Raw genomic sequence first — 27501 nt, 5'->3', positions numbered from 1 at the left:
CTCTATAGACCATGTCTTGGTCATATAAAGCTCAGCAAAGATATTGAGAATCAACCTTTAGAAACTTACATCTTACAGTGAAACACAAACCAACATATGATTTGCATTGTGTCTTGGATGTTTTTATCCCATGTTTCTATGTATTCATTTTCATTGTGTTTTATATGAATATTGTTCTAAAACAGTTTGGGATTGTTTAAATATTGTCCTTCACTATGGAACCAGGGGAAATACTGAACAACATATCTTTCAATATATAGCAATTGGTATGATCCCTAAAGGGCAATGTTATGAGTAGAAATTAATTCTACTCCATTAACGACAATGAAGAGGGCTGTCTTTCTCTATATGCTATTTCTTATATAAATATCAATGCTTTCACACTTACAATGGGAATTGGCAATGACAAAGAGAACCATGCAAACTCTGTTTAGTAAAGAAATGTTCATGGGTCTCACAGATGAATTGATTTTATTAAGTTCATCTTTACTATGTTCTGGAAATTAGAAAAAATAATGAATACTTAGAAAAATTACATTTTAGGCAAAAAGTTCTATCACAGCAAAATAAGTCAAAGGGGAAGGAAAGAAGGACAAGACTCACTGAAAACCTGGAAAGCAAATTTCACAGGGTGCTTAGCTACAGGAATTAGGTGAAAGACTTGACTTCCTAAATCCATCTCCTTTCTCAAGCAGGTTTATTTTTGATTTGGATCAGCTTTCTATCCATAAAAAATTAGGGGGGTTTTCAAGATGGTGGACTAAAGGGTGGCTGCATTTCATGTTGCTCCAGGACTCAGGATTCAAAAGAGGAGATATTGAGAGACTTGGGACCAACTCAAAGCAGCCGGGTGAGTCTCTCCCATTGGGGAGGCATTCCAGATGGGGCGGTAGTCCCGGAACACAGGGAACTTTGTGAAGTAGAGCTGCCCGGGAGACACTCCTCTCCCCCGCTGGAGCAGTGAACTCAGACACTGGGAGCATCATAGAGGCGGCCGCTCAGCACAGCGCTTGGACTCGGAGCAACCACAGGGGTTCTGGGCGGCTACCCAAAGGAGGAGCTGCGAGGAGAGCTGTTTGGACTCAGAGCAACCACTCCTGAACACTGGGGCTTGCCCGGAGGAGGAAAAGAAGTGCGGTGAGGCACTTGGACTCGGAGCAACTTGCACCAGAGCTACAGGCGGTTGCCAGAGGAGGAGTTGCATGGAGAGCTGTTTGGATTTAGAGCGATCACTCCTGAACACCAGGGCCCGCCTGGAGGAGGAGGAGGAGGAGGAGGAGTGTGGCAGGTTGCTTGGACTGGAAGTGACTGCATCAGAGTTCCAGGTGGCTGCTCAGAGGAGGAGGTGAGTAGTGAGTTGTTTGGACTCAAAGCGACTGCTCCTGAACACCAGGGGGCTGCCCGGAGGAGGAGTGCGATAGGTCACTTGGTCTTGGATTGGCTGCACCAGAGCTCCAGATGGATGCCTGATGAGGCATGCAGCAGGTCGCTTGGACTCAGAGCAACTCAGAGTGACTGCTCCTGAACACCCGAGGGGCTAACAGTAGGAGGAGAAGGAGTAATGGGGTGGGTCACTTGGACTTGGAGTGACTGCCTAGGTCTATGGGTGGTTTGCAGGAGGAGGAGGCATGCAGTGAGTTGCTTGGACTCCTAATGACCACTCTGGAACACCGGGCGGCTATCCGGAGGAAGAGGCGTGTGGCGGGTTGTTGGGATTCGGAGCAATTTTACAGGGCTCGAGGTGGCTGCTCAGAGGAGGGGCCACATAGCCAGTCGATTAGGTGCAGAGCAGGGTCCCAGAACCTAGGAGGCTTATTGGTGGAAGACACACACAGAGACTAACTTAGCGGCGTAACGAAGGTTCCAAGACAGCAGGCAGATTCTCTGAGGAGAGGCAGCCTAAGGAGACTCATTTGCAAAGGGTGAGGATCTGAGGCTCAGGAGGTAGGTCTGGGCCCCTGGGAACATTACAGAGGAAGGCAGCCCAGCCCAGGCAGTAGTTGTAGATTGAGGGGTACCTCTAGGAAAGGAACTGGCCAGTGAGACCTCCCTACTGGGTGAGTCTTCCTTGCCGGGTGAGGTTTTCCCACAAGGATGGTAAAACCAGAGACACAGGCCCAACCAGGCCTTGCCTCGGTCCACAGCCTAGTTCCCCTTTGGATGACTGCCCACTAACAGGGAATATACCCCACCTGAAGGCCACCACCCCTAGAGAGGCAGCTTCCTTGTGGAGCACCACATTATCAACTTCCTCCAAAACGTCAGGGAACTGAAGGCTAGGAGGGGATATACTAGAAATCTTCAGGGACATTATAAGTCAATAGAGGAAATCTGCAATATCTCAGTGGTCCACTGATACCTGAACAATATGAGAAAACAAGGGAAGAAAATGCCCAAAACAAATCTAGATGTTACAACAATAAAACCCAATGACAGCATGGCAGAAGAAATGACAGAAAAGGAGTTCAGAATGTACATAATTAAAATGATCAGGGAAGCAAATGATGAGATGTAAGAGCAAATTCAGGCATTGAATGATCACACCAATTGACAGTTAAAAGAACAAATACAGGAAGCAAAAGATCATTTCAATAAAGTGTTAGAGGTGTTGAAAAAACAACCAAACAGAATTCCTTGAAATGAAGGAAACAATAAGCCAAATTAGGAACTCCATAGAAGCATATCCAATAGGATAGAACACCTGGAAAACAAAACTTCAGACATTGAAGACAAAATATTTTACCTTGAAAACAAAGTTGAACAAACAGAGAAGATGGTAAGAAATCATGAACAGAATCTACAAGAATTCTGGGTTATCATGAAAAGGCCAAATTTAATAATCATTGGGATTGAGGAAGGCTTAGAGAAACAAACCAAAGGAATGAACCATCTATTCAATGAAGTAATATCAGAAAATTTCCCAAATCTGAAGAATGAAATGGAAAATCAAGTTTAAGAGGCTTATAGGACTTCAAATACACAAAATTACAACAGACCCACACCAAGGCACATTATTATGAAAATACCTAACATACAAAATAAAGACAGAATTTTAAAGGCTGTGAAAGAAAAGAACCAAATTACATTCAGGGGGAAACCAATACGGATATCAGCAGATTTTTCAATCCAGACACTAAAAGCTAGAAGGGCCTGGAACAACATTTTTCAAGCCCTGAAAGAAAATGGATGCCAACCAAGAATCTTTTACCCAGCAAAACTTGCCTTCAAATTTGATGATGAAATAAAATCCTTCCATGATAAACAAAAACTAAAAGAATTTACAAAAAGAAAGCCAGGATTACAGAATATTCTCAGCAAAATATTCCACGAGAAAGAGATGAAAAACAAAGAAGCAAATCAGCAAAGGGAGGAAGTATCCTTTAGGATACTTGTCAAATAAAGGAGGAACCAAGTCATGTCAAATAAATAAATAAATAAATAAATAAATAAATAAATAAATAAATAAATAAAATTTAAAAATGAACCAAATGACCGGGAATACAAATCATATCTCAATAATAACCCTGACTGTTAATGGCCTGAATTCATCAATCAAAAGACATAGGCTGGCAGATTGGATTAAAAAGAGAGATCCAAAAATATGTTGCCTGTAAGGGACTCACCTCATAGAAAAATATACCCATAGGCTAAAGGTGAAAGGATGAGGAAAAACATTCCATGCACATGGACTCAGGAAAAAAGCTGGCATATTCATACTCATTTCAGATAATGTGGGCTTCAAGCCAAAGTTAGTTAGGAAGATAAAGAAGGACATTTCATACTGCTTAAGGGAAGCATAAATCATTAAGATATAACAATCATAAATATCTATGCCACAAACTGTGGCTCATCCATATATGTCAAACAAATCCATCTCAATTTCAAAAACCAAATACACAATAACACAATAATACAAGGTGATTTTAACATGTCTCTCTCACCACTGGACAGATCTTCCAAACAAAATTTGGACAAAGAAACCATAGATCTCAGTAACACAATCAATAATTTAGACTTAACAGACAATTATAGAGTATACCATCCAACCAAGATGAATAGTCTTTCTTCTCAGCAGCACATGGATCCTTCTCTAAAATAGACCATATATTAGGCCACAAAGCTAATGTTCAAAATACAAGAAGATAGAGACCCTATCTTGTATTCTATCAGATCATAATGGATTGAAATTGGAAATAAATGGAAGAGTAATAAACAGAAACTACTCGAACACCTGGAGATTAAACAATATGCTAGCATATGATGAATGGATAACAGAAGATATTAGGAAGTAAATTAAAAAATTTTTAGAGGTAAATGAGAACAAAGAAATATCATATCAAAATCTCTGGGACACTATGAAAGCAGTACTTAGAGGAAAATTTATTTCATGGAGTGCATTTAATAAAAGAAGTAAAACTCAACAAATAAATGACCTAACACTACAGCTCAAAGCACTAGAAAAAGAAGAACAGACCAGCACCAAAAGTAGTAGAAGACAGGAAATAATTAAACTCAGTGCTGAAATCAATGAAATTGAAACAAAAGAAACAATACAAAAAATTGACAAAATAAATGGTTTGTTGTTTGAAAAAATAAACGAAATTGATAAACCTTTAGCAACACTAACAAAGAGAAGAAAACAGAAAACCCAAATCACTAAACTTTGGAATGAACAAGGAAATATCATAACAGACATGATTGAAATGCAAAACATAATTAGAAGCTATTTTGAAAAACTATACTTCAACAAATAGAAAATTTCGAAGACATCAACAGGTTTCTAGAGACATATGAGTTGCCTAACTGAACAAGGAGGACATACACAATTTAAATACACCAATTTCAAGTAATGAAATAGAAGAATTCATCAAATGACTACCAACCAAGAAAAATCCGAGACTAGATGGGTTCTCAGCCAAGTTCTACAAAACCTTTAAAGAAGAGCTCATTCCAGTACTTCTCAAAGTATTCCATGAAATAGAAGAGGAGGGAACCCTCACAAACACATTCTATGAAGCCAATATCATACTGATACCTAAACCAGACAGAGACACACTGAGGAAAGAAAATTTCAGACCAATATCCTTAATAAACATCGATGCAAAAATTCTCAACACAATTTTAGCAAATCGCATACAAAAACATATTAAAATGACAGTGCACCATGATCAAGTGGGTTTCATCACCAGGAAGTAAGGATGGTTCAACATCCGGAAATCAATAAATGTAATTCACCATATTAATAGACTTAAAGTCAAGAATCACAAAATTATTTCAATAGATGCAGGAAAAGCATTTGATAAAATACAGCACCCCTTCATGCTCAAAACACTAGAAAAAATAGGGATAGTGAGAACATTCCTTAATATTGTGAAGGACATCTATGCTAAGCCCATGGCTAATATCATTCTATATGGGGAAAAACTGAAATCATTTCCCATAAAAACTGGAACAAGGCAGGGATGCCCTCTTTCACCACTTCTATTCAATATCATCCTTGAAACTCTAGCCAGAGCAATCAGAATGACCAAGGAATTTAAAGGGATACAAATAGAAAAAGAAGAACTCAAACTATCCCTGTTTCCTGATGATATGATTATATACTTAGAGGAACCAGGAAAATCCAGCAGAAAACTTTTACAACTCATAAGTGAATTCAGTAAAATAGTGGGATATAAGATCAATGCATATAAATCTAATGCATTTTTATACATAAGTGATGAATCTTTGGAAAGTATAATTAGGAAAACTACCCCATTCACAAGAGCCTCGAAAAAAATAAAATACTTGGGAATCAATCTCACAAAAGAGGTGAAACATGTCTACAATGAGAACTACAGAACAGTAAAGAAAGAAATTATAGAAAACCTTAGAGAATGGAAAGATCTCCCATGTTCTTTGAAAGGAAGAATTAATATTGTCAAAATGGCCATACTACCTAAAGTGCTGTACAGATTCAATGCAATTCCAATTAAAATCCCAATGACGTACCTTACAGAAATAGAGCAAGCAATTACAAAATTCTTCTGGAAGAATAAGAAACCCAGAATAGCAAAAGCAATCCTCAGGAGAAGGAGTGAAGCAGGGGGTATCGCAATACCAGATCTTCAACTCTACTACTAAGCAATAGTAACAAAAACTGCATGGTATTGGTACCAAAATAGAAAGGTAGATCAATGGTACAGAATAGAGAACATGGACACACCCAAAATAAATACAATTTTCTCATACTAGACAAAGGGGAGAAAAATATGCAATGGAGAAAATATAGCCTCTTCAGCAAATGGTGCTGGGAGAATAGGAAATCCATATGCAACAGAATGAAACTAAACCCATATCTCTCACCATGCACAAAACTAAACTCAAAATGCATTAAGGACCTAGGAATCAGACCAGAGACCCTGCAGATTATAGAAGAAAAAGTAAGTCCAGGTGATCAGCATGTCGGCTTGGGACCAGACATCCTTATCTGGACTCCCATAGCACAAGAAATAAAAGCAAGAATCAATAACTGGGATAGATTCAAACTAAAAAGCTTTCTGTCAGCAAAGGAAACTATCAGCAATGTGAAGAAAGAGCCTACAGAGTGGGAGAATATCTTTGCCAATCATACTTCAGATAGAGCACTAATCTCCAGAATCTATAAAAAACTCAAAAAGCTCTACACCAAGAATACAAATAATCCAATCAACAAATGGGCTAAGAAAATGAATAGACACTTCACAGAAGAAGGTCTAAAAACAATCAACAAACATATGGAAAAATGTTCAACATCTCTAGTAATAAGAGAAATGCAAATCAAAAGCACCCTAAGTTTCCATCTCTCTCCAATTAGAATGGTGATTATCAAGAATGCAAGCAACAACAGGTGTTGGAGAGGATGTGGGGAAAAAGGTACTCTCATACATTGCTGGTGGGGCTGCAAATTAGTGCAGCAACTCTGGAAAGCAGTGTGGAGATTCCTTGGAAATCTTGGAATGGAACCACCATTTGACCCAGCTATCCCACTCCTTGGCCTATACCCAAAGGACTTAAAATCAGCATACTACAGAGACACAGCCACATCAATGTTCATAGCTGCTCAATTCACAATAGCCAGATTGTGGATCCAACCTAGATGTCCTTCAATTGATGAATGGATAAAGAAATTGTGGTATATATATACAATGGAATATTACTCAGCGACAAAGAATGATAAAATTATGGCATTTGCAGGCAAATGGATGAAATTGGAGAATATCATGCTAAGTGAGATATGCCAATCTCAAAAAACCAACGGATGAATGATCTCGCTAATAAGTGGATGATGACACATAATGGTAGGAGGGGAGTTAGTGTTAGGGATAGAGTTAGGGTTAGGGAGGAGGGCAAGAATGGAGGAAAGAAGGACTATATAGAGGGAAAAGAGGGGTGGGAGGGTTGGGGGGAAGGGGAAAATAACAGAGTGAATCAAACAACATTACCCTATGTAAATTTATGATTACACCAATGGTATGCCTTTATGCCATGTATAAACAGATAAACAACATGTATTCCATTTGTTTACAATGAAAAAAATGACAAGGATTGTCCCATAAAGGGGCACATGACTAACATAAGTCCTGAGTTTCACCATCAATTTACTACAGATTGGGAGGCTAAGATAGGAGAATCAAGAGCTCAAAGCCACTCTCAGCAACTTAGTGAAGGCTTAACAACTCAGTGAGATCCTTTCTCTAAATAAAATATAAAAATCGGCTGGGGATGTGTCTTATTTGTTAAGCACCTCCCAGTTCAATCTCTGCTACCAAAAAAACAAACAAACACAAACATACAATCTAATTGCAAGGCCACTGGCAAATCGTTCAATTTCTCAATACCTCCATTTTTCACCCATAATAGGCAGGTAACGTTTTCTTTAGCTTTTATGAGTGAAGGGTTACAGAAAATAATATTCCTACAAGATAGCCCCCGAAGAAAAGCAGAGAGATGTTCAGCTTGGCAAAGGGAGGGGAAACTAGCCAAGCATTATCCTTCTAGTAAATCCTTTCCTAATAACAATTCAAATAACAAGGATAAGGGCAGATACTGAATGCTAGACTCTGGACTTGACTTTCCCCCATTGAAAATTAGTCCTAAATGGAGGCACAGCAAATAGCAAAACTCTGGGAAACAATAGATCTCAATGAAAAAGCAAATAATGGATAAGATGGATTGAGGACTCATCCTTTGGATCTGGGCTCCTATCTCCCCAGATAATAATGTGTTTCAAACTTTTTTACAACTACCTTCCTAAATTAAAATTTTAACCTGCACAATTAAGTTCCTTGCTGTGCAAACTACATGTCCATATTCTCCAAAGAAATTATAAAACTCAGACTCCTGTAACCCACAGGTCATCTCTGTACCCAGAAAATTTTCCCTAACAGTGCCTGATCGTTTGACTTTGCTGCAAAATAAAGGAAAGTTTGCTGATCTGATGTTTGCATCTTTTCCTGCATCCATCATCTGTGGGCCATGAGCTTACAATTACCATCCCTGTGCTTTTCCAAGTTCATCTGATAAGAAATGCTGCAACACTGTAAAAACCATGTTTCCCAGTGCTCCTCCCCTGGTATGGTATAGTTTTTATTCATCAGGCTCAGTGGAGGTGGGGGAATGTAGAGTTTTAGCTGCCCTACCCCGCTTAGGTGTGCTTGCCCAGAATATCTTGGGACAGTGACAAAGCTCGACCCCAGCATGGCCTGTGAGCGAAAGGTCACAAAGAGCAAGGCTGGCCTGGATTGTACAGTACCTTCTCCATCCAGCCCAGGAAGAGTTCTTTGGCACAAGTATGGCTACCCTACAGCAGGTCTCTCTTGCTGAAAACCAACAAAATGGCTCTGTCCCTGTGAAAGCTGAAAGTCTGCTGCTACTCAAGTGGAATCCACAGGTCATAGAAAAGGCCATCACCACCCAAGAGCTGCCATGTGGACGTTTGTTGGGAGCACACCCTGTGTGCGCCACTGCCCAAGCTCAATGCGCGTGCACACCCTGTCTCCCAGGAGGGGGCACTCTCAGAGTCAAAGGGCGGGGCTTCACTGCACCTGCTGGGCCCAGGACAGCTAGACAGGCAGGAGGGTTCTTCTGTGAAATACCAGCAGTGCCTGGGTAAAACTTAGCCAATCTCAGGTCCCAAAGAATTGAAGGGTGGCCCAGAGGCCCCCATTGTCTTTTCTGTCCCTTCTAGCCAAAGGTCTTGGTAAAATAGAAGAAACATGGAGGAGGAGGTTGGTGGGGGGTAAATACACCTCAGGTGGTTTGGAAAGAGCTTAAAGTATGAGGAATGTTCCATTTTTAAATGTAATAATGTAAATGTAATAATGGGAATCACTTTGTTTTGCTTCCTATTTTTCAGATGTTAGAGTTCAGGTACTCCATGGTGGGGAGGCAGGTTACCAGCACAATGCCACTGGATGACAAGCCAGAGAAATGAGTTATCTCATTCTTATTTAGCATAAGTTCCTTTGCCATGACAACTCCCCCAACTAAGGACTTATCGCCATGGCAACTCCTGCCTCAGGTTTGGCAATATAAAATGATCAAGGAGGATGAAGTGGGCAGTATTCTTATTTGGCATTCTAAAATAACCAATGGGAGAATATTGGACACTATTCTAATCAGGTACTAGATAACCAATGAGAGCAGAGGGAGTGAGGCCTTCAATCAGACACAAATAAGTAAATTAGTAAGACAAATTTGCAGGCTGGGTAGTCTTTAACTTCTCTTACTCTGCCCATTCCACTCTAACCCACAAAGTGCTGCTTTTACCTTCACCTTCAAAACCACAAACCTGGACCCCAACTGCACACCCCAACTAGCACATATACTTGATATCTTTTCTGTGGTCAGAATACACCAAAGTTATAAAAACAAGTACAAGAGAAGCCACTTAGAAAACTGAGAATAGATCGGACTGGGAGGGGTACGCAACAGGAATGTTGGTCTCAAGACAAAAGAAAAAAAATCTCCAAAGATTAATGATAATTATTTGGGAAAGGCAGATCTTCATAATGTTGGTATTGTTAGGTACGAGTTCAGGTACTTCAAGATGGTGGAGGCAGGTTACAAGAAAAATGCCAATGCAGTACAGGATAGGGAATTGAGCTATCACATCTCTGTAAGTCCCATTGCCATGACAACTCCCACCACTAAAGACATCACCATGGCAACTGCCACCTCAGAATTCTTAAACAACCAATGGGGATGAAGTGGACAGTAACATAACCAACAGGGGAAAATTAAGATGCTATTTTAATCAAGTATTACAAGAAAACCATTGGAAGGTAATCAATGGTAACAATTAGTTCTAAATAGGGAAGCAAATTCTTTACACTTACGCATATGACACTGATTTCTAGACTTTCTAGATTTGTGGACCTTGTACCTCTCTCTCAAACCACTCCACTGCACCCTAAGGAGTGCTGCATGCACCTTCACCTTCATTAATTCTGTACTTTGCCTATTACTTCTATATATCTTGCTTAGGTCTTTGCTTAGTACATCAAGGACTTGAACCCCAAACAGCACCCCAAAAATAATGGTACCTGAGTGCTGCAGTGGTAATATGCCTCTTGTTGTAAAATGTGGGCAAAGAGGTTGAGGTAAGGACAGAAATTTAAAGGCAAAATAATGAGGATTACAATAGCTATTTAGACTAAACTTTGGCCACCATCATTAAAATCAAAAGTGACATCAATCTGAGATTTCCCAGACATGGTTGGGCAGATCCTTGCAGAAGTGCTTTTCGTATAAAGTTGTGGTGGTCTCTTTGTAAATCGTGATTATGACAGAGTATTTTGTGATAGTTACAAATAAGTTACAATTACCCTCTTCCTGTCAGTATTCAGTTATAACCAGTCTGAACTAAAAATCAGGGATGAGAATGGAGGAGCTTGGGACATCAGGACCCTCTATATTCATTCTTCAGATTCATGGTCATCTTCACAGACTGCAGGTGAAAGAGAAGAGATATGCAGTTTAGTCTGGCTTAAAAATACATTTGTTTTTGCTTTATCAAAAATGTCAATAACTGGCCATTGCATTATCGCCAGCTCTTTTACTGAGCCCTGCTTTCCACCTCTCATTCTTGGCATAAAGAAGCAGTTGGACTTGACACAAGCACCTGCTCATCAGGGTGGCAACTGCAGCAGCAACAGACTGGTAGGAAGCACCCGGACCTGGAGTCTGTGACTCACTTCTGATGTTGTATATTCTGGGAAGGGATATGAGAACAAAACCACTGAGCAGAATCAGTAGAAAGTCATGGGAAACTAAGTATAAAGCACTTCTGCCCAGCCTGTTTTCCTATATCAGCTCCATCAATCCCTGGAATTTTTCTGTTCTCATCTCATTTTTCCTTTTCTTTGTTGGCCTGCACCCACACAAGTGCAGGCCTCCCTACCTCTGCCTGTCTCAGATGCACCAACTTCTCTGCTTGCAAGTATTCATGCCTCGCAGTGTCACTTTTTATCCAGCAGAGGGCAGTGGTTCAGCATTTTCTGGTTTTCTTTCCAACAAATACTGTGTCTGTGTTTCTTAAATATGGTTAATTATAATTCGGGCTGTCACTGCTCTTTGACAGGAAGATGCTGGAATCCACTCTCACTCAACCTATGCTCTTCCTGTTGGATATTTTTTCTCCATTCTTGACTTCCAGACTCTGCAATCCCCATCAGTTTTGTGTGGAATGTGGATGCTTATGTGTGCAGTCAGGATGACATCGAATTGCTTAGTTAACTGTGGAAATAGGAGTGCCTGGAAAGACAGGAAGAGCCAGTGGGTTTCATGAGACATCAGTGGATCTCCAGATATCTGTCCAGTACTGTCTACATCTTAACATTAACTTTCACTTTTTTCTGTGTATTTTCTTGCCCTCAGCTGAGTGGAGAACTTCCAAGGAATGTTTAGGTCAAACTGCATCAGTACCTTGGTTTCTTTCACAGGTACTTCCCTCCTCCTCCACACCTCTCTACACACAGCTCAACAAGACTTCCTACCAGTCACTGAGACCTCAGACTGCTGGGAAAACATGCTCATTAGAATTAGAGCAGAAATGTCACATGTACTGAAGCTGCTGCACAGAAGTGAGGGCATCTCTTTTCTACTCTAAATTTCACTCTTATCAATGTCCAAATTCCTTACCTGTGAAAGAATGGACATTTTTTTAAGCTGTCTGTTTTATCTCAACTCCCTAAGGTTTCCCTCCCAGTAATGGGAACAAAGCCCTTAAAGCTGTTCTCTGTTCCCAAACAGAGAGTAAAAGAGTAAATTGAGCCTGATAGCCAGATAGTGCTCAAACAGTAGGATTACCAGAAACTATTGACCAGAATCTACAGCCTGTTGTAAAACATTGTGAAACATGTTGTCAGCAAACCCAGACCCCCTTTGAAACTTCCTGGCAGCTTTGTTCCCCCTTTTCCCCCTTTCATGTGTGACCCCTCCTGATGTGTGGTCTCTGCCTTTATAAACCTACAAGATTTTCTGCTAGGGACTCGACTCCTGGAGTTGGGTCCCAGCGCGCTGGAATAAACACCTCTTGCGGTTTGCATCAAGTGACGCCTCCTGCGGTTGATTGGGGTTGCCGTCCATCCATGGGACAGAGTTGGGGTTTCCTTTTTGGGGGCCTTACATTTGGGGGCTTGCCCGGGATAAGATGGCCCCCCCTCATCCGCGGAGTCGACCTTGGAGGTAAGAAGGGGTACCCCGAAGTTGTCTTTGTCTTGTGTTTTGTTAGTTGGTCTGGTTCTGTGAGCGCGCTTTCGGTTTCGGTGGCAGCCGTTCAGTGACTCGTGAGAGTGGCTGAACAGTGGCCGGCAGACGTGCCTGGGGGGCCACAGGTTGCAGCCCTGGGGGACGCCCTAAGGGTGGAAGGAGAGCCAGGGACGCCTGGTAGTCTCCGTCGGTAAGGGCGCTGATGGGGTTCAATTGGTGGATCAGAGATTGGCGCCCGTCTGTATCTGGTTCTGGTTCTGTTGTGTGTTTGTGGCGGAGGTGGAGGAAGGGTTGGAACAACTGGGGGGTTCTCGGCCCGGGCTACTCTCGGGTGGACCCCAAAGGTTCCTTCTCTGGACTCCCGCTCCCAACAGCCCTGAAGGGTAACTTAGCAAAGTAGCTTCAGTCTCAAAAGTAATGAAAAATAAGGTCTCATAATTTTAACATCCAACCTGTCCTGATGAGGTGGCTAAAATGCCTTAGACACAGAGTTTCTGTTAAAACCTGTTAGATCCTTCCAGATCTCAGTCAAGGCTTACATTGAAATATAAATAAAAGAAGCCTAAAGGCTCAGTAGGAGACCGGTCTCAAACCCAGGGAAAGAAAAGGTAAAAAGAGTCTTTAAAACTCCAGCAAAGTAAATGCTATATTTTTAATTATATGTTTTTTTGAGCTCATGATTTTTTGATCAGTTCTATTTTTTATTCAACTAGAGTTTTTGAACATCTGTTACACTGCAATGGAGATTCACCTATAAAGTTACAAGGGCTTGATTTTGTGTTATTTGTATGTTGTGCTGTCTGATGTCATGTTTTGTCTGTATCAAAACTGAGCGCTCCTAAAATTAAAATTTAAAAATGGATCCAGATACTTTTAATTCACGTGATTTAAAAAAGGTTCAAATTGGGTAAACTAATAAAAGTAAAATGTCTTTGAAAATAACTTGCAAGTCTCTAGGTGGTCAAGCTAATAAAATATTGATGTTAATAAAATGTCTAATATCAATTGTTTCTAGGACTTTTCTTCAACAGGGAAGAGACAGCAAATACTGTTCAGGACACTTGTCTGATATCTTGGTTTTTTTTACAGAATAAGTGAATTAGAGTTAACATGTATGGGATTACTCTAATGTGTTTGTAGAGACATCTGATTAATTTACAAAGTTAAAATGCTAATTGTTAAATAACATCGAGTACTTTTAACTCCTTAAATTCCATGGGGTATCATACTTAAACATTATTGGTGTTTTCATAGGTTGGTAAATAAAAGGGTTTAAACTTGCTTTGTGTCATCACTAAACTAAAAACAAGGTTACTAAGAGTTATGTCCTAACAAGTGCAATTCTATATACAAAGGGTCCCAAAAGTTTCAACTGTGTTTCAATTAGAGTACTATAAACAACAGAATATTTAATCTTATTAAAATAGAGTAATTTATCTAAATTCAGAAATTTCATAAGAGTTGTTTCAGAATGTGAACAAAAAGGGGTCAACGAATAGGAAAGAGAAAATAAAAAGTTCTGGGTATGGAAATATATTTAGTAAAAGGAAAAAGGAAATGTTTCTGGGTAAGAAAGTGCTTGTGTGATGAAATACATGAGGGTCTAAGTAAGTGCTAAGAAAGTCTGTGTGTAAGTAAAGGGCAAGTCTAAACAAGTTTGTGTGTAACTAAGTTGGTTATATGTATGTGAGACAGCTAAAACTATTGAAGGTTTTTCCTAAGGTGAAATACTAACGTTCTGATATAAACCAAAGTTTAATCTATATGGTAGAATGACATGGTAAAATGACAAGGATTTGAAACACTAATTTACTCTTAACTTTGTGTCTATTAAGTTTATTCTTTAGAACAATTAGTCTTAAAAATTGGGGTGTATACAATTATGGTTAAACAACTATTATAGAGTACTGTACTTTGTTACAGAGTATACATTTCTCTTTAAAAACTCAATTTGGTAAGATAAAAGTGTCAAGGTATTTGTGAAATGGTCACTAGTTGTATATTAAATGTGTTCATATTTTTCAGGACCACAAGTTTTTAAAGCAAGGAATTTATTAAGCTCTGCTATCCTCCAGATTAAACTTGTCTGTAATGGTAATCTTAAACTTATAAAGGGTAAATTTTATTGGGGATTTATTTCTATCATTTAATGTTCTATTATAGGACCTGCTATCAATAGGGTATGTGTAAAATTTGTTACTTTTTACACTGAGATAAAGAATTTCAAGTGTAAATGTATTTCTAAACATTAGAGTCTGATTTGTTTAAAGGTTAATATTGTGAAATATGAAAGAAACATGAAAACATTTTGCCACTTAATAACAAAAGGAAAGTTAAAAGCTCTCTCAGCCTTTCTTTGATTCATGTTTTAGATACTATGTTAAATTGTGTTAATTATAAAGTTTATATAGACTCAGGAAACAGTATATGTAAACTACTTAATGGTATTTAAGGAAAAGAAGCAAAGATCAACATCAGAATTAGAACACTTAAGATCTGTAAAGAGCCACGCCTTACCTGAGATAAGGCTCTGCCTCCCACCTCACTGTTTGTAGAATAGCTCCAAAATAAGCCAGACTTTAGCTTATTTAAAGTTATAGTCAAAAGATTGGTTCTTGTTGTAAAAGTACTGTGATCTCAAATAGGGGATAGAATGTAGTTCTCAATCAAAATTCAAGATAGCTATTATACAAGCTGAATATATTTTTACTCTTGCTAATTTCATTTTGTAAAACTGTTACCTGTTAATGTTTTGCAGAAGTAGCTGCTCCAAGAACAAACAACCTAGGTAACTTGTGATAATAAGCCATCACCTATAGAATAGATAGTGGTAACTTCCAGTACTAATGCAGACTCCAGTTAGATAAAAGGGTAAATAACTGTAAAGTTATGGACATTAAAGTTAAAGCCCAGTACTCTTAATTTATGACTGGTGAGACTGGCTTGCTGGATAATTAAGATCCAACTTAGAAATTGGAGTTAAATACAGAGGTCAAGAAAAGTCCATATTTGGGTCTTGCCCTCAACGTTAGCCTGAACCCAGGGAGTAAGAGAACTTCTCTAAGGAGCGTTGCAACTCTGGGTCACACAACCTCCTGATCAAGGAGATTGTTGAGACTAGAGGATGAAAAATTATCCAGTGCATCTGCTGCAGAGGAGGGTCATGGAAAAGGGGAAACATCCCTTGATGTTTCTAAAGGAAGTCACCTCATCAAGAGACCCTGCCTAATCAAAGTCACTGGTGGAGCTAAGGAGCCGCTCTTAAGTTCTGTACGAGTGACCCCTGTGGGAACTCAGCTGACTCTTTAACAAGACAGGAACCAGGTCAATTTGACCAACTTGATCTTAGATACCCAGCAAAACAGTTAAAACCAAAATATAGCCATTCTTGGGCATTTAAAGGAAATAATAATTAAATGTAACTTAAGATGTACACTTGTATTAGCCCACTAGAATAAAGGCTGGAAGCTACAAATGAGAGAAAGATTCTTCAGCAAATGTGCCTGATAACTATCAAGAGAAACTGCCAGAGTCAGAAGTTTTTAGTCAGTTTAAGACCTTCCTAAGCTACACAGGTAGACTTAATCTATGTTTGCTAGTATGATTATCTATTCCTAAGTAACAGAAGTATAGAGCTCTCTAGTAAACACAGGTTATACCAATAAAGGGATATTTTACAAAATCAGATGACATTAAGTAGCTTAACTATATATTCTGGGGACATCTATGACAATGTTTAAGTCCCCAAATAAAGGCCTTGTTCTCTCCAGCCTTTGCTAGGCCTAGTTATGGGAACAATTTCTCAGTTCTTCCACATCCTGGTGAGAGATTAACTTCTGTCATTTTCATGATACTCAGTGGCATGTTTCAGATGCTGCAACATTTACTTTGTGCTAATCTCATTTCAGTACTCATGTCTTTTTGTTCTTCTATCATAGAAGCAGCCGCCCCCAGATGACTTTACAACCTGCTCTTCCCCAACCAGGCTTCTTCCTGGGACCCTTTGATTAACCCGATTTTTAGAAAAGGAACTCCAAGCTACTTGCCCCACGCCACCCACTTCCAGCTCGAAGAAGCTAGAGCGGTCATCGACCTCCTTCCCCAGCAGCATGGAGTTCCTGAGATTAGAGGGGGGAATGAAGCCTGAATTGGGAACAGGTAGTTAGTGTAGAAATAGGGAATCGGGTCAAATCGAGGAAATGGCCATAAAATCATCTGCCTCTGGAAGTTGGAGACTGCCCCTGGAAGAATGGAATGTCAAGGATCTCCGGAGCCCATTGATTACCAAATTTACCTGCCTTTATCAAGGACTGTTTACCAAGGACTGCAAACAAGGGGCTAGTAATTGGTGGCCTGCCCCCTGGGCTCTTGCCTGCCTGAAATCACCTAGTCACCTTCATCAGGGAAAGAGTAAGTGCTGTACAGGTACTAATGCTCAGGCAATAATACCAGTCCCTCTGCCAAGGAAATAGCTTTGGAGAAGAGTATATAGAGACAGAAGTTCCATGATTAGAACTTACCAGAAAAGAAAATGGGGAAATGAAAGAATGGACATTTTTTTAAGCTGTCTGTTTTATCTCAACTCCCTAAGGTTTCCCTCCCAGTAATGGGAACAAAGCCCTTAAAGCTGTTCTCTGTTCCCAAACAGAGAGTAAAAGAGTAAATTGAGCCTGATAGCCAGATAGTGCTCAAACAGTAGGATTACCAGAAACTATTGACCAGAATCTACAGCCTGTTGTAAAACATTGTGAAACATGTTGTCAGCAAACCCAGACCCCCTTTGAAACTTCCTGGCAGCTTTGTTCCCCCTTTTCCCCCTTTCATGTGTGACCCCTCCTGATGTGTGGTTTCTGCCTTTATAAACCTACAAGATTTTCTGCTAGGGACTCGACTCCTGGAGTTGGGTCCCAGCGCGCTGGAATAAACACCTCTTGCGGTTTGCATCAAGTGACGCCTCCTGCGGTTGATTGGGGTTGCCGTCCATCCATGGGACAGAGTTGGGGTTTCCTTTTTGGGGGCCTTACACCTGTAGCATGAGAAAAGCATGGTAGCATGAGAAAAGGTGAGAACCTGAGTCAAGATTACCCTGCCCCACCTCTTCCACCAGTGAATTGAGAAAATATTGGGTGAAATTTTGCATAAAATTTCTTATGATGCATATACTTTAAAGTATTTCTTAGCACTTATTTTTCAGTAGAGGGAACTGCACCCAAGGAAAAGCATGCAACCACTGGACTATATCCATAAGCACCCCATTTTTTTTGAGGTGGTCTAACTTAAGTTGTGCAGGCTGGCCTCAAATTTGGAATCCTCAGTCTCTCACATCACTGGTATTATAGGCACTCACCACCATACCTGACTAGTGTTTTAAATCTTTAATTTTGATTTTTATGACTTTTATTTGGGGGAAACCATCATTATCAGGTCTTGTATGTGATGGAGAGCTACATCACTAGAGGAGTATCCATTTTACTCACTCTATTCCATGTCTAATCATTCTTCTTCCTAGAGTCCTTGTATGGAGGAGTTGAAAAGCCCTGCCCAGGCCCAACACACTTGGTTCTGGTTACATTCACTTACATTTGCCAGTTCTCTACCACACATAACACTATCCTGGTCATTATGTGGGGTTCAAAAAGAACCTAATGCAGGCCAAGGTACATGGGTACCATGTCCAGTATGGCCACATGTATTACATCTCCTTTCCCCACCTCCCAACACATCCAATATGCCCATCAGTACCAGTGTGATCTCCACTAATGGGCACCCATTTAGTGAGGTATATGTGAATAGCAGGGAACCATCATTGCCCTCACACAGCACCTGTCACCCAAGCCATGTGTAACAACAGTGCACCATCACCAGCAGTTCACACCGGCACTGAGCAGCAGCAAAATCAAACACAGAACAATAGCATTGACTGCTTGCATAGGGGGCCAGAACTCCACAAACAACTACCAACCACACAGGGAAACACCCAATGGGCAGTCATTTTCTAATCAAATCCAGGGCAGCTTTGTTTCCATCTCTCCCTTACACACCACAACCAGGATAGAACACTGTGCATCTACAGGGCTCATCTTTAATGGGGAAGCACTCCTGATTTAATTTTTCCTGGATGCCCTGAGCTCCATTTACCTGGATCTGTAGGGTGATCCTTAACTACTATCAACTTTGAAATAGGACCAAGCATATATTAAACTGCCTTGTACCTGTCTCTGCTTTTAGATTTCTGCTCCTTAATTTTACACACATCTGACAAACCAACTTAGGAAGGGAAAAAAGCACACATACACATGCACACACACTCACACCTAACCCCAAATCTTACCTTAATATTACTCACTTCTTGACACAAGGCAAAATTTATGCGGTCCTGATATGATTGATGAACATATTTAAGTATGCTTTATTTTACACACACACACACACACACACACACATACACACACACACACACACACACACACACATATTGTGGAATAGGTAAAATATGTATTTTAAGGAAAGCATTTTAGTCCCCCAAATTAAAAGTGTCAATTTTATGAAGAGCCCCACTTACCTGATAGAAAGACAACTGTTAGACAAGGGTATGGAAAATCAGATTAAAAATTTAAATGTGAAAAATAAAATCAAATATTTTCACATTTTTATTCAAAGAAGAGAAGTTCTTCTAGGCCTGGCAAAATTCTTTATGAAATCATTACTAATTGTCCCCAGTTCCATTACATCTATTGAAAAAGTGCAACTTTGCTTTATAAAAATACCTATTTCATGAACAGAATACTACCATAAGTAACCAGCAGTATAACTGCTGTTATTTTATGTGAACAAATAGATTAAATGTAAAATAAAGTGACTTAGATGCAAAATGTAAAATTCTCATTGAAGACATAATATTTGAGTATCCGTGTACTAAAGAATTCAGCAGCAACCTTTTAAATGCAGAAGTTAAATGGAATGCAAGAAGAAATTGTATCATATTAGTAGCTTTGTACCACACCATTCTAAGCTAGAAAATAATTAAATTATATGAAACCCCTCAACATCTTATGGCTATGGACCTGGAATTTATACTCTAATAATAGAGGTCATCTTTTCATGCACACATTGAACACTTATAAAAATTGACCACATATTAAGGCACAAATCAAGATTCAATAAATTCAAAAACATTCAAAGAAACTTACTCTATTCACTGTTCAGTAAAATAATAAATGGATTTAAAAAGCAAAATATGCTTTCCAGTTGGAAATATTTTTAATGATTAAATGACTATGGATCAAATACAAGTTAAAATGTAGAATTTGTTTAAATGATAACATCTTATATCGGATTTGATAGTGCAGTAAAACAAAAATTTAATACGTCATATCAAATATGAAAGAATGCAAAGAAACAATTCACATCAAATTGAATTGTAGAAAACAACAAATTAAATGAAGTAGAAAAATGCATAACAAAAGCAAATCAGTTATAAATTTATAAAGTTGTAAAGCCTGTTATAAACAGAAATAAAGAAAAAATATGGGGACTGGGGCTGTAGCTCAGTGGTAGAGCTCTGGCCTTACATTTATGAGGCTCTGGGTTCAATCCACAGCACCACAAACAATAAATAAATAAAGATATTGTGTCCATCTGCAACCAAAAATATACTTTAAAAAAGAAAAAATATGTGAGGCAATGATTGAAACAGTGAAAAAAACTGGAGTTAAAAAAAGACTGGCATATTTCTCATATGGAATAGCACTGTTTTCCATGAAGATATCAATAATTCCCAATTTGAAAAGTTTTGGAGTTATGTCCAGCCATATTTGAACATCCATAAATAGGATTCAAAATTCATAAAATCTAAAAGTAGTAAGGCATTGCAAATAGTTCGGGAAAGCACCAAAGTAAATGGTGGTGTTTCAGTTAGACTTTGCTGCATAAATAAACACCCCAAAGTTGACTTGTTTCACCCACAATAAAAATGTGTTTCCCCTCATCAAACTGAAGGTGACTTGGGAAGTTCTTGTGGTTCCAAGGCACAGACTTCTTGCAAAAGCACTGTGTTCAGTCATGGGTGGTGAAATTGGTGGGCTGCCCAGGACAGATCTGGGTCAACATTGTGTGCTAAAGATCACTGTCACAGGACTATGACAGGGGAGTGGAGATAAGGAAAAGTGTATGAGGCGCTGGTACATAAGAAACTGCAGGTTGGAAGTCATTGCTTGGGTGGAGGCAGAGGCAGTTGCAGATAGGAAAAAGCCATGTGAAACCAGAAAGGCCCACCTCTCTCCACTTTGGTCTTCCCCAGTGTCTTTGATGCTAAGAGTAGAAGAGAATATTTGTGAACTCAAACTTCATGAACATAGAACAAGACAGTGAAGGTGAGACACAAAATGTCATTTACATCTACAGTCCCTCCTCTTTGGCTACTTAGCATTCATGTTCCTCTATTTCTCATGTTTGATAGTCTGTACTAAAAAAAGCAATTCTGTTTCCACCTAACAAGATACAGCTACACTTCAGACACTTAAAAAATAGGTCAGGAGAGGCCAAAGGGACCTACCATTGGCAGTGGGGATTTGAGAGTCTGATGTCATCGTGCTATCAGTCAACTGTCAAGAGGTGGACATGGGTAGGGTTCTTAGGAACCTTCTCTGGAACCCCCAAAAACCTGGGTTGCAGGAGAATGCTGATGTGCCTCTCTCTAAGAAGATCCACACTCTGCCTTAAGACAGTTCCTTTTCGCATTTGCTATCCCTGCAATAAACTCATTCCTGTTACTCTGAATGGCATATTTAAAACTGTCTGATTTAATTGCAATTATAATCATTGAAAAGGTGAACATTTGTGATTCTCCCATTTCCCAGAATTTTCCATCTCTTACCCAGACCACAGTGAGTATCAGCCCTAAAAGAGTTGATGATTCTAGAACTTTTCTAGAATTATTGTCTAGAGCAGTCAGTTCCAGCACTTTCCCAGATGCCATCTTCTATTTCAATTCCCTAGCCAAATCCCTGATAGCCCTAGCATTCACCATAGCACCAGCCCAGAGCCAGCCCACACCCACTTTCAGCACTATCTCCTTGTTTGTCCTGTATAGCTGAGGACAATTTCAGCACCAGAGTCTTATGCCTTTCTATTTGATGGAAAATATTTTATTTTTTTCTTTCATATTCTTTAGAGTTTATTATATTTTATAGTATATTTTATACTTACATTTTTATGTACAGCAGAATACAACCATGTAATCATTTTAAATTGCACTGGTGAAGGGCATCTACTACATTAACAAAACTATCCTGGCATCAGGTTTATCTCCAACCTCAGCTCTGGAGAAAGCTCAAGACACAGATGCAACTGCAGAAGCAGTGGCAGAATGTAAAATAGTCACAGAGCTAGAGGTATTTGTCATTAGACATGTTGCCAATGGTCAGTAGTCACAGAGTTAGAGCCAGTCAACAACTATCTCTAGTTGCAAGTCAGGAAGTAGAGCCAGCTTTGCAGCAGAGTAGAGCCTATGACAGTGCAGATGATTCACCACCTGTGGAGCTGTAGTTAGCTTGGTTTTTGACTATCCCTGTTAAAAAGAACTCTGTATATAAGGCTGAAACAGTGTCTGGTCAGGCATGTTATCTTCCATGGAGCTTGAGCCTGCTCTAAGTCAACTATACAGGAGAGTCCACATGAGCACAGGCCTCATCCAGTAGGGAAGCTGGAGCTAGCACTGGAAGGTTGCTCAATATGTGACATAGAAAATCCATGCTCCACTTTGAGAATATGGTATGAGGCTTTAAATGTAAAAGTTACTTGGACTGTAAGAAAGTAAGCTACAGAGAAAAGCAGAATGGAAAGTTTCAAGCATTTAACACTAGAGTGCAAAGATTCAGTGTCTTGATAATCAAGAGGTGAGAAGAAACCCCACACACACTTGACAAAAACAGATAAACTGTGCCAAAAATCACTCAATCCAAGGGGACAAGAGAACAAAGGGATGTGAGAAAAAACTAAAGTTATATTTCTTTAAATAACCCAATAGGAGACAGTAAAACCTAGGTTTTGTTGGAAAAATTGTGAACATCATAGTGCTCAGCCAACTGTAAACTGGGGGAGGGACCTTGTGCTCTAGACAAAAAAATGCTTGTTGTACCCTATCTTCGTGTCCTTGACCACCAAGCATCTGATCTTGCATGAGCATCATTAAAGTCAAGCAATGCTTTTTGTTATACCTTTTGTCTGTTAGTCCATTCTTTGGACTGGTACAGGCGAGCATGTTTCTCACACATAATGTCAGCTGCTGTGATCCTCCTGGTGTCTGCCTAAGTGCTAGAGCAGCTCTTTGCCTCCTTGAGATAATCTTTTCTAATTTTAATTATTTCTGTTTTTTTCTGTTGTGTATTTTGTTTTAACAACTAAGTTCAAAAGATTAGGAATTAAGTAATTTGAAATTGTACAGTTTGGAAGCATTATGTCTGCAATGTTGCTGTGCAACAATTACCACTGTCTAGTCAGAGAACATTTAATCTCCAAAATCAGATACTCCATGTCAACTGAACAGTCACTTCCCACTCCCAACACCTCACTCTGACAATCATTCATTTCTCTGCTTCTGGGTTTTTCTACCTGGCCTGTGGACTCCTCTAGATGACCACTCATCATTCCTCTATTCCTCCTAACAGAATTCTACTTGCCAACTAACCATACAATGCACTGAAAGATTACTCTACAGAATGTTTGTCAAGGCACCAAGGGACAAGAGTGAACCTTGAAGGTAGGTTTATTCCTTCCAATGAAACAGGGTTAATTGAAATTATGAAGGAGATCTTTTTAGAGGTCTCTGGCATGGAACAGTCACAGGGCTATTTTCCCCAAGGTCTGACCTGCTGGTGCCTAAGTATTTAAGACTAAAGTGTGGAGGGATCCATGATGGTGGACTAGAGGGTGACTGCATCTCCCATAGCACCAAGAACCCAGGATTCAAGAAGGGGAGACAATGAGAGACTGGGACTAACATAGATCCTGGGGTGAATCTCTCCCACCAGGTGAAACTCGACCAGGGTGGAAGGCTCAGACAGGGGTGGCTTCGGGGACAAGGGCAGGGCAGCCAGAGACTTCCCAAAGCATCCCTGCTCCCTCCTGTGGCAGACTTCTTCCACAGCCAGCTTCTTGAAGCAGGCAGCCCAGTGGGGGCCTTTCTGCACAGAGCCAGCCCCCAGACCTGGAACCAGTAGCAGGCAAGGGACAGCTTTCTTTGGAAGCACTGCATTATCAAGTTTCTCCAAGACTTCAAGCTACTGAAGGCTGGGAGGTGATATACTGGAAATCTACAGGGACACTATAAGCCAAAAGAGGAAATCTGCAATATCTGAGTCCCACTGACATCTGACCAATATGAGAAAACAAGGGAAGAAAATGTCCAAAACAAACCTAGATACTATATCAGTAAAACTCAATGAAAGCATAGCAGAAGAAATGTCAGAAAAGGAGTTCAGAATGTACAGAATTAAAATGATCAGGGAAGCAAATGAGGAGATGAAAGAGCAAATGCAGACATTAAATGATTGCACCAATCAACAGTTAAAAGAGCAAATACAGGAAGCAAGAGATCACTTCAATAAAGAGTTAGAGATACTGAAAACAAACAAACAAACAAACAAATCCTCGAAGTGAAGGAAACAATAAACCAAGTTATAAACTCAACAGAAAGCATAACCAATAGGAGAGAACACCTGGAAGACAGAATGTCAGACATTGAAGGCAACACATTTAATCTTGAAAACAAAGTTGACCAAACAGAGAAGATGGTAAGAAATCATGAACAGAAACTACAAGAATTCTGGGATATCATGAAAAGGCCAAATTTAAGAATTACTGAGATTGAGGAAGGCTTAGAGAAACAAACCAAAGGAATGAACAATCTATTCAATGAAATAATATCATAAAATTTGCCAAATTTGAAGAATGAAATGGAAAACCAGATACAAGAGGCTTATAGGTCTCCAAATATACAAAATTACAACAGACACACATGAAGACACATTATTATGAAAATACTTAACATAAAAAATAAAGACAGAATTTTTAAAGGCTGCGAGAGAAAAGAATCAAATTACATTCAGGGGAAAACCAATAAGAATATCAGCAGATTTTTCAATCCAGACCCTAATAGCTAGAAGGGCCTGGAACAACATTAACCAAGCCCTGAAAGAAAACGGATGCCAACCAAGAATCTTATACCCAGCAAAACTTACTTTCAGATTTGACAATGAAATAAAATCCTTCCATGATAAACAAAAGATAAAAGAATTTACAAAAAGGAAGCCAGCATTACAGAACATTCTCAGCAAAATATTCCATGAGGAAAAGATGAAAAACAATGATGCAAATCAGCAAACGGAGGAACTAGCTTAAAGGAATAGTCAAATAAAGGAGAAACCAAATCATGTCAAAAAACAAAAATGAGTCAAATGACTGGGAATACAAATCATATCACAATAATAATCCTGAACATTAATGGCCTGAACTCATCAATCAGAAGACATAGACTGGCCAATTGGATTAAAAAGAAAAATCCAACAATATGCTGCCTGCAAGAGACTCATCTCATAGAAAGAGATACCCATAGACTAAAGGTGAAAAGGATGGGAAAAACATACCATGCACACGGACACAGCAAAAAAGCTGGAGTATCCATCCTCATTTCAGATAATGTGGACTTCAAGCCAAAACTAGTCAGAAGGGATAAAGAAGGACATTACATACTGCTTAAGGGTAGCATAAATCAGTACGACATAACAATCATCAATATTTATGCCCTGAACATTGGTTCATCCATGTACGTCAAACAAATCCTTCTCAATTCCAGAAAACAAATAGACCACAACACAATCATACTAGGTGATTTTAACACGCCTTTCTCACCACTGGATAAATCTTCCAAACAAAAATTGAATAAAGAAACCATAGATATCAATAACACGATCAACAATTTAGACTTAACTGACATATACATAGAATATACCATCCACCAAAGAATGAATACACTTTCTTCTCAGCAGCACATGGATCCTTCTCTAACATAGACCATATTTTATGCCACAAAGCTACTGTTAGCAAATACAAGAATATAGGGATACTACCTTGTATTCTATCAGATCATAGTGGATTGAAATTAGAAATAAATGACAGAATAAAAAATAGAAACTTCTCCAATACCTGGAGTTTAAATAATATGCTATTATATGATGAATAGATATCAGAAGACATAAGAAGGGAAATAAACAAATTCTTAGAAGTAAAGGAGAACAAAGATATATCATATCAAAATCTCTGAGACACTATGAAAGCAGTACTTAGAGGAAGATTTATATCACAGGACGCATTCACAAAAAGAAGTAAAATCAACAAATAAACGACTTAACACTACAGCTCAAAGCCCTAGAAAAAGAAGTGCAGATGAACACCAAAAGTAGTAGAGACAGGAAATAGTTAAAATCAGAGCCGAAATCAACTAAGTTTAAACAAAAGAAAAAATCGGAAAAATTAACAAAATAAAGAGTTGGTTCATTGAAAAAATAAAAAAAAAAATTGATAAACCCTTAGCCACACTAACAAAGAGAAAGTGGGAGAAAATTCAAATTACAAAAATTGGAATGAACAAGGAAATATCACAACAGACACGAGTGAAATACAGAACATAATTAGAAGCTATTTGGAAATCTATACTCCAACAAAACAGAAAACATTGAAGAAATCAACAAGTTTGTAGAGATATATGAATTACCTAAACTGAAAGAGGAGGACATACACAATTTAAGAAAAATCAACTTCAAGCAATGAAATAGAAGAGGTCATCAAAAGCCTATCAACAAAGAAAAGTCCGGGACCAGATGGGTTCTCAGCTGAGTTCTACAAAACCTTTAAAGAAGAGCTCATTCCAATACTTCTCAAAGTATTCCATGAAATAGAGGAGGAGGGAAGCCTCCCAAACTCATTCTATGAAGCCAATATCACACTGATACCTAAACCAGACAGAGACACATCGAGGAAAGAAAATTTCAGACCAATATCCTTAATGAACATCGACGCAAAAATTCTCGACAAAATTTTAGCAAACTGCATACAAAAATATATTAAAAAGATAATGCACCATGATCAAATGGGTTTTATCCCAGGGATGTAAGATTAGTTCAACATCAGGAAAACAATAAATATCATTCACCATATCAACAGACTTAAAGATAAGAATCACATGAGCATTTCAATAAATGGAGAAAAAGCATTTGATAAAATACAGCATCCCTTCATACTCAAAACAGCAGCAAAATAGGGATAGTGGGAACGTTCCCTAACATTGTAAAGGCCATCTATGCTAAGCCTGTGGCCAATATCATTCTAAATGGTGAAAAACTGAAGGCATTCCCCCTAAACACTGGAAAAAGGCAGGGATGCCCCCTTTCACCACTTCTATTCAACATCGTCCTTGGAACTCTAGCCAGAGCAATTAGTCAAACCAAAGAAATTAAAGGGATACGAATTGGAAAAGAAGAACTCAAACTATCCCTGTTCACTGATGACAAGATTATATATTTAGATGAACCTGGAAATTCCACCAGGAAACTTTTAGAACTTATAAGTGAATTCAGTAAAGAAGCAGGTTACAAGATCAGTGCTCATAAATCCAATGCATTTTTATACATAAGTGATGAATCTTCAGAAAGAGAAGTTAGGAACACTACCCCATTCACAATAGCCTCAAAAAAAAGTAAAATACTTGGGAGT

The 27501-nt window shown here is 39.1% G+C and overlaps 1 long non-coding RNA gene across 1 annotated transcript in view; it reads left to right on the top strand.

The window, feature by feature from the left end:
• Positions 1 to 27501, top strand: part of LOC306643031 — a 934727-nt gene that overhangs the window by 138436 nt on the left and 768790 nt on the right. The window lies entirely within an intron of this gene.

The sequence above is a fragment of the Sciurus vulgaris genome, assembly GCF_902686455.1.
Source record: "Sciurus vulgaris genome assembly, chromosome: 13".
NCBI lineage: Eukaryota > Metazoa > Chordata > Mammalia > Rodentia > Sciuridae > Sciurus > Sciurus vulgaris.
The sequence above is the reverse complement of the archived record's forward strand: the minus strand, read 5'-3'. Positions and strand labels throughout refer to the sequence as shown.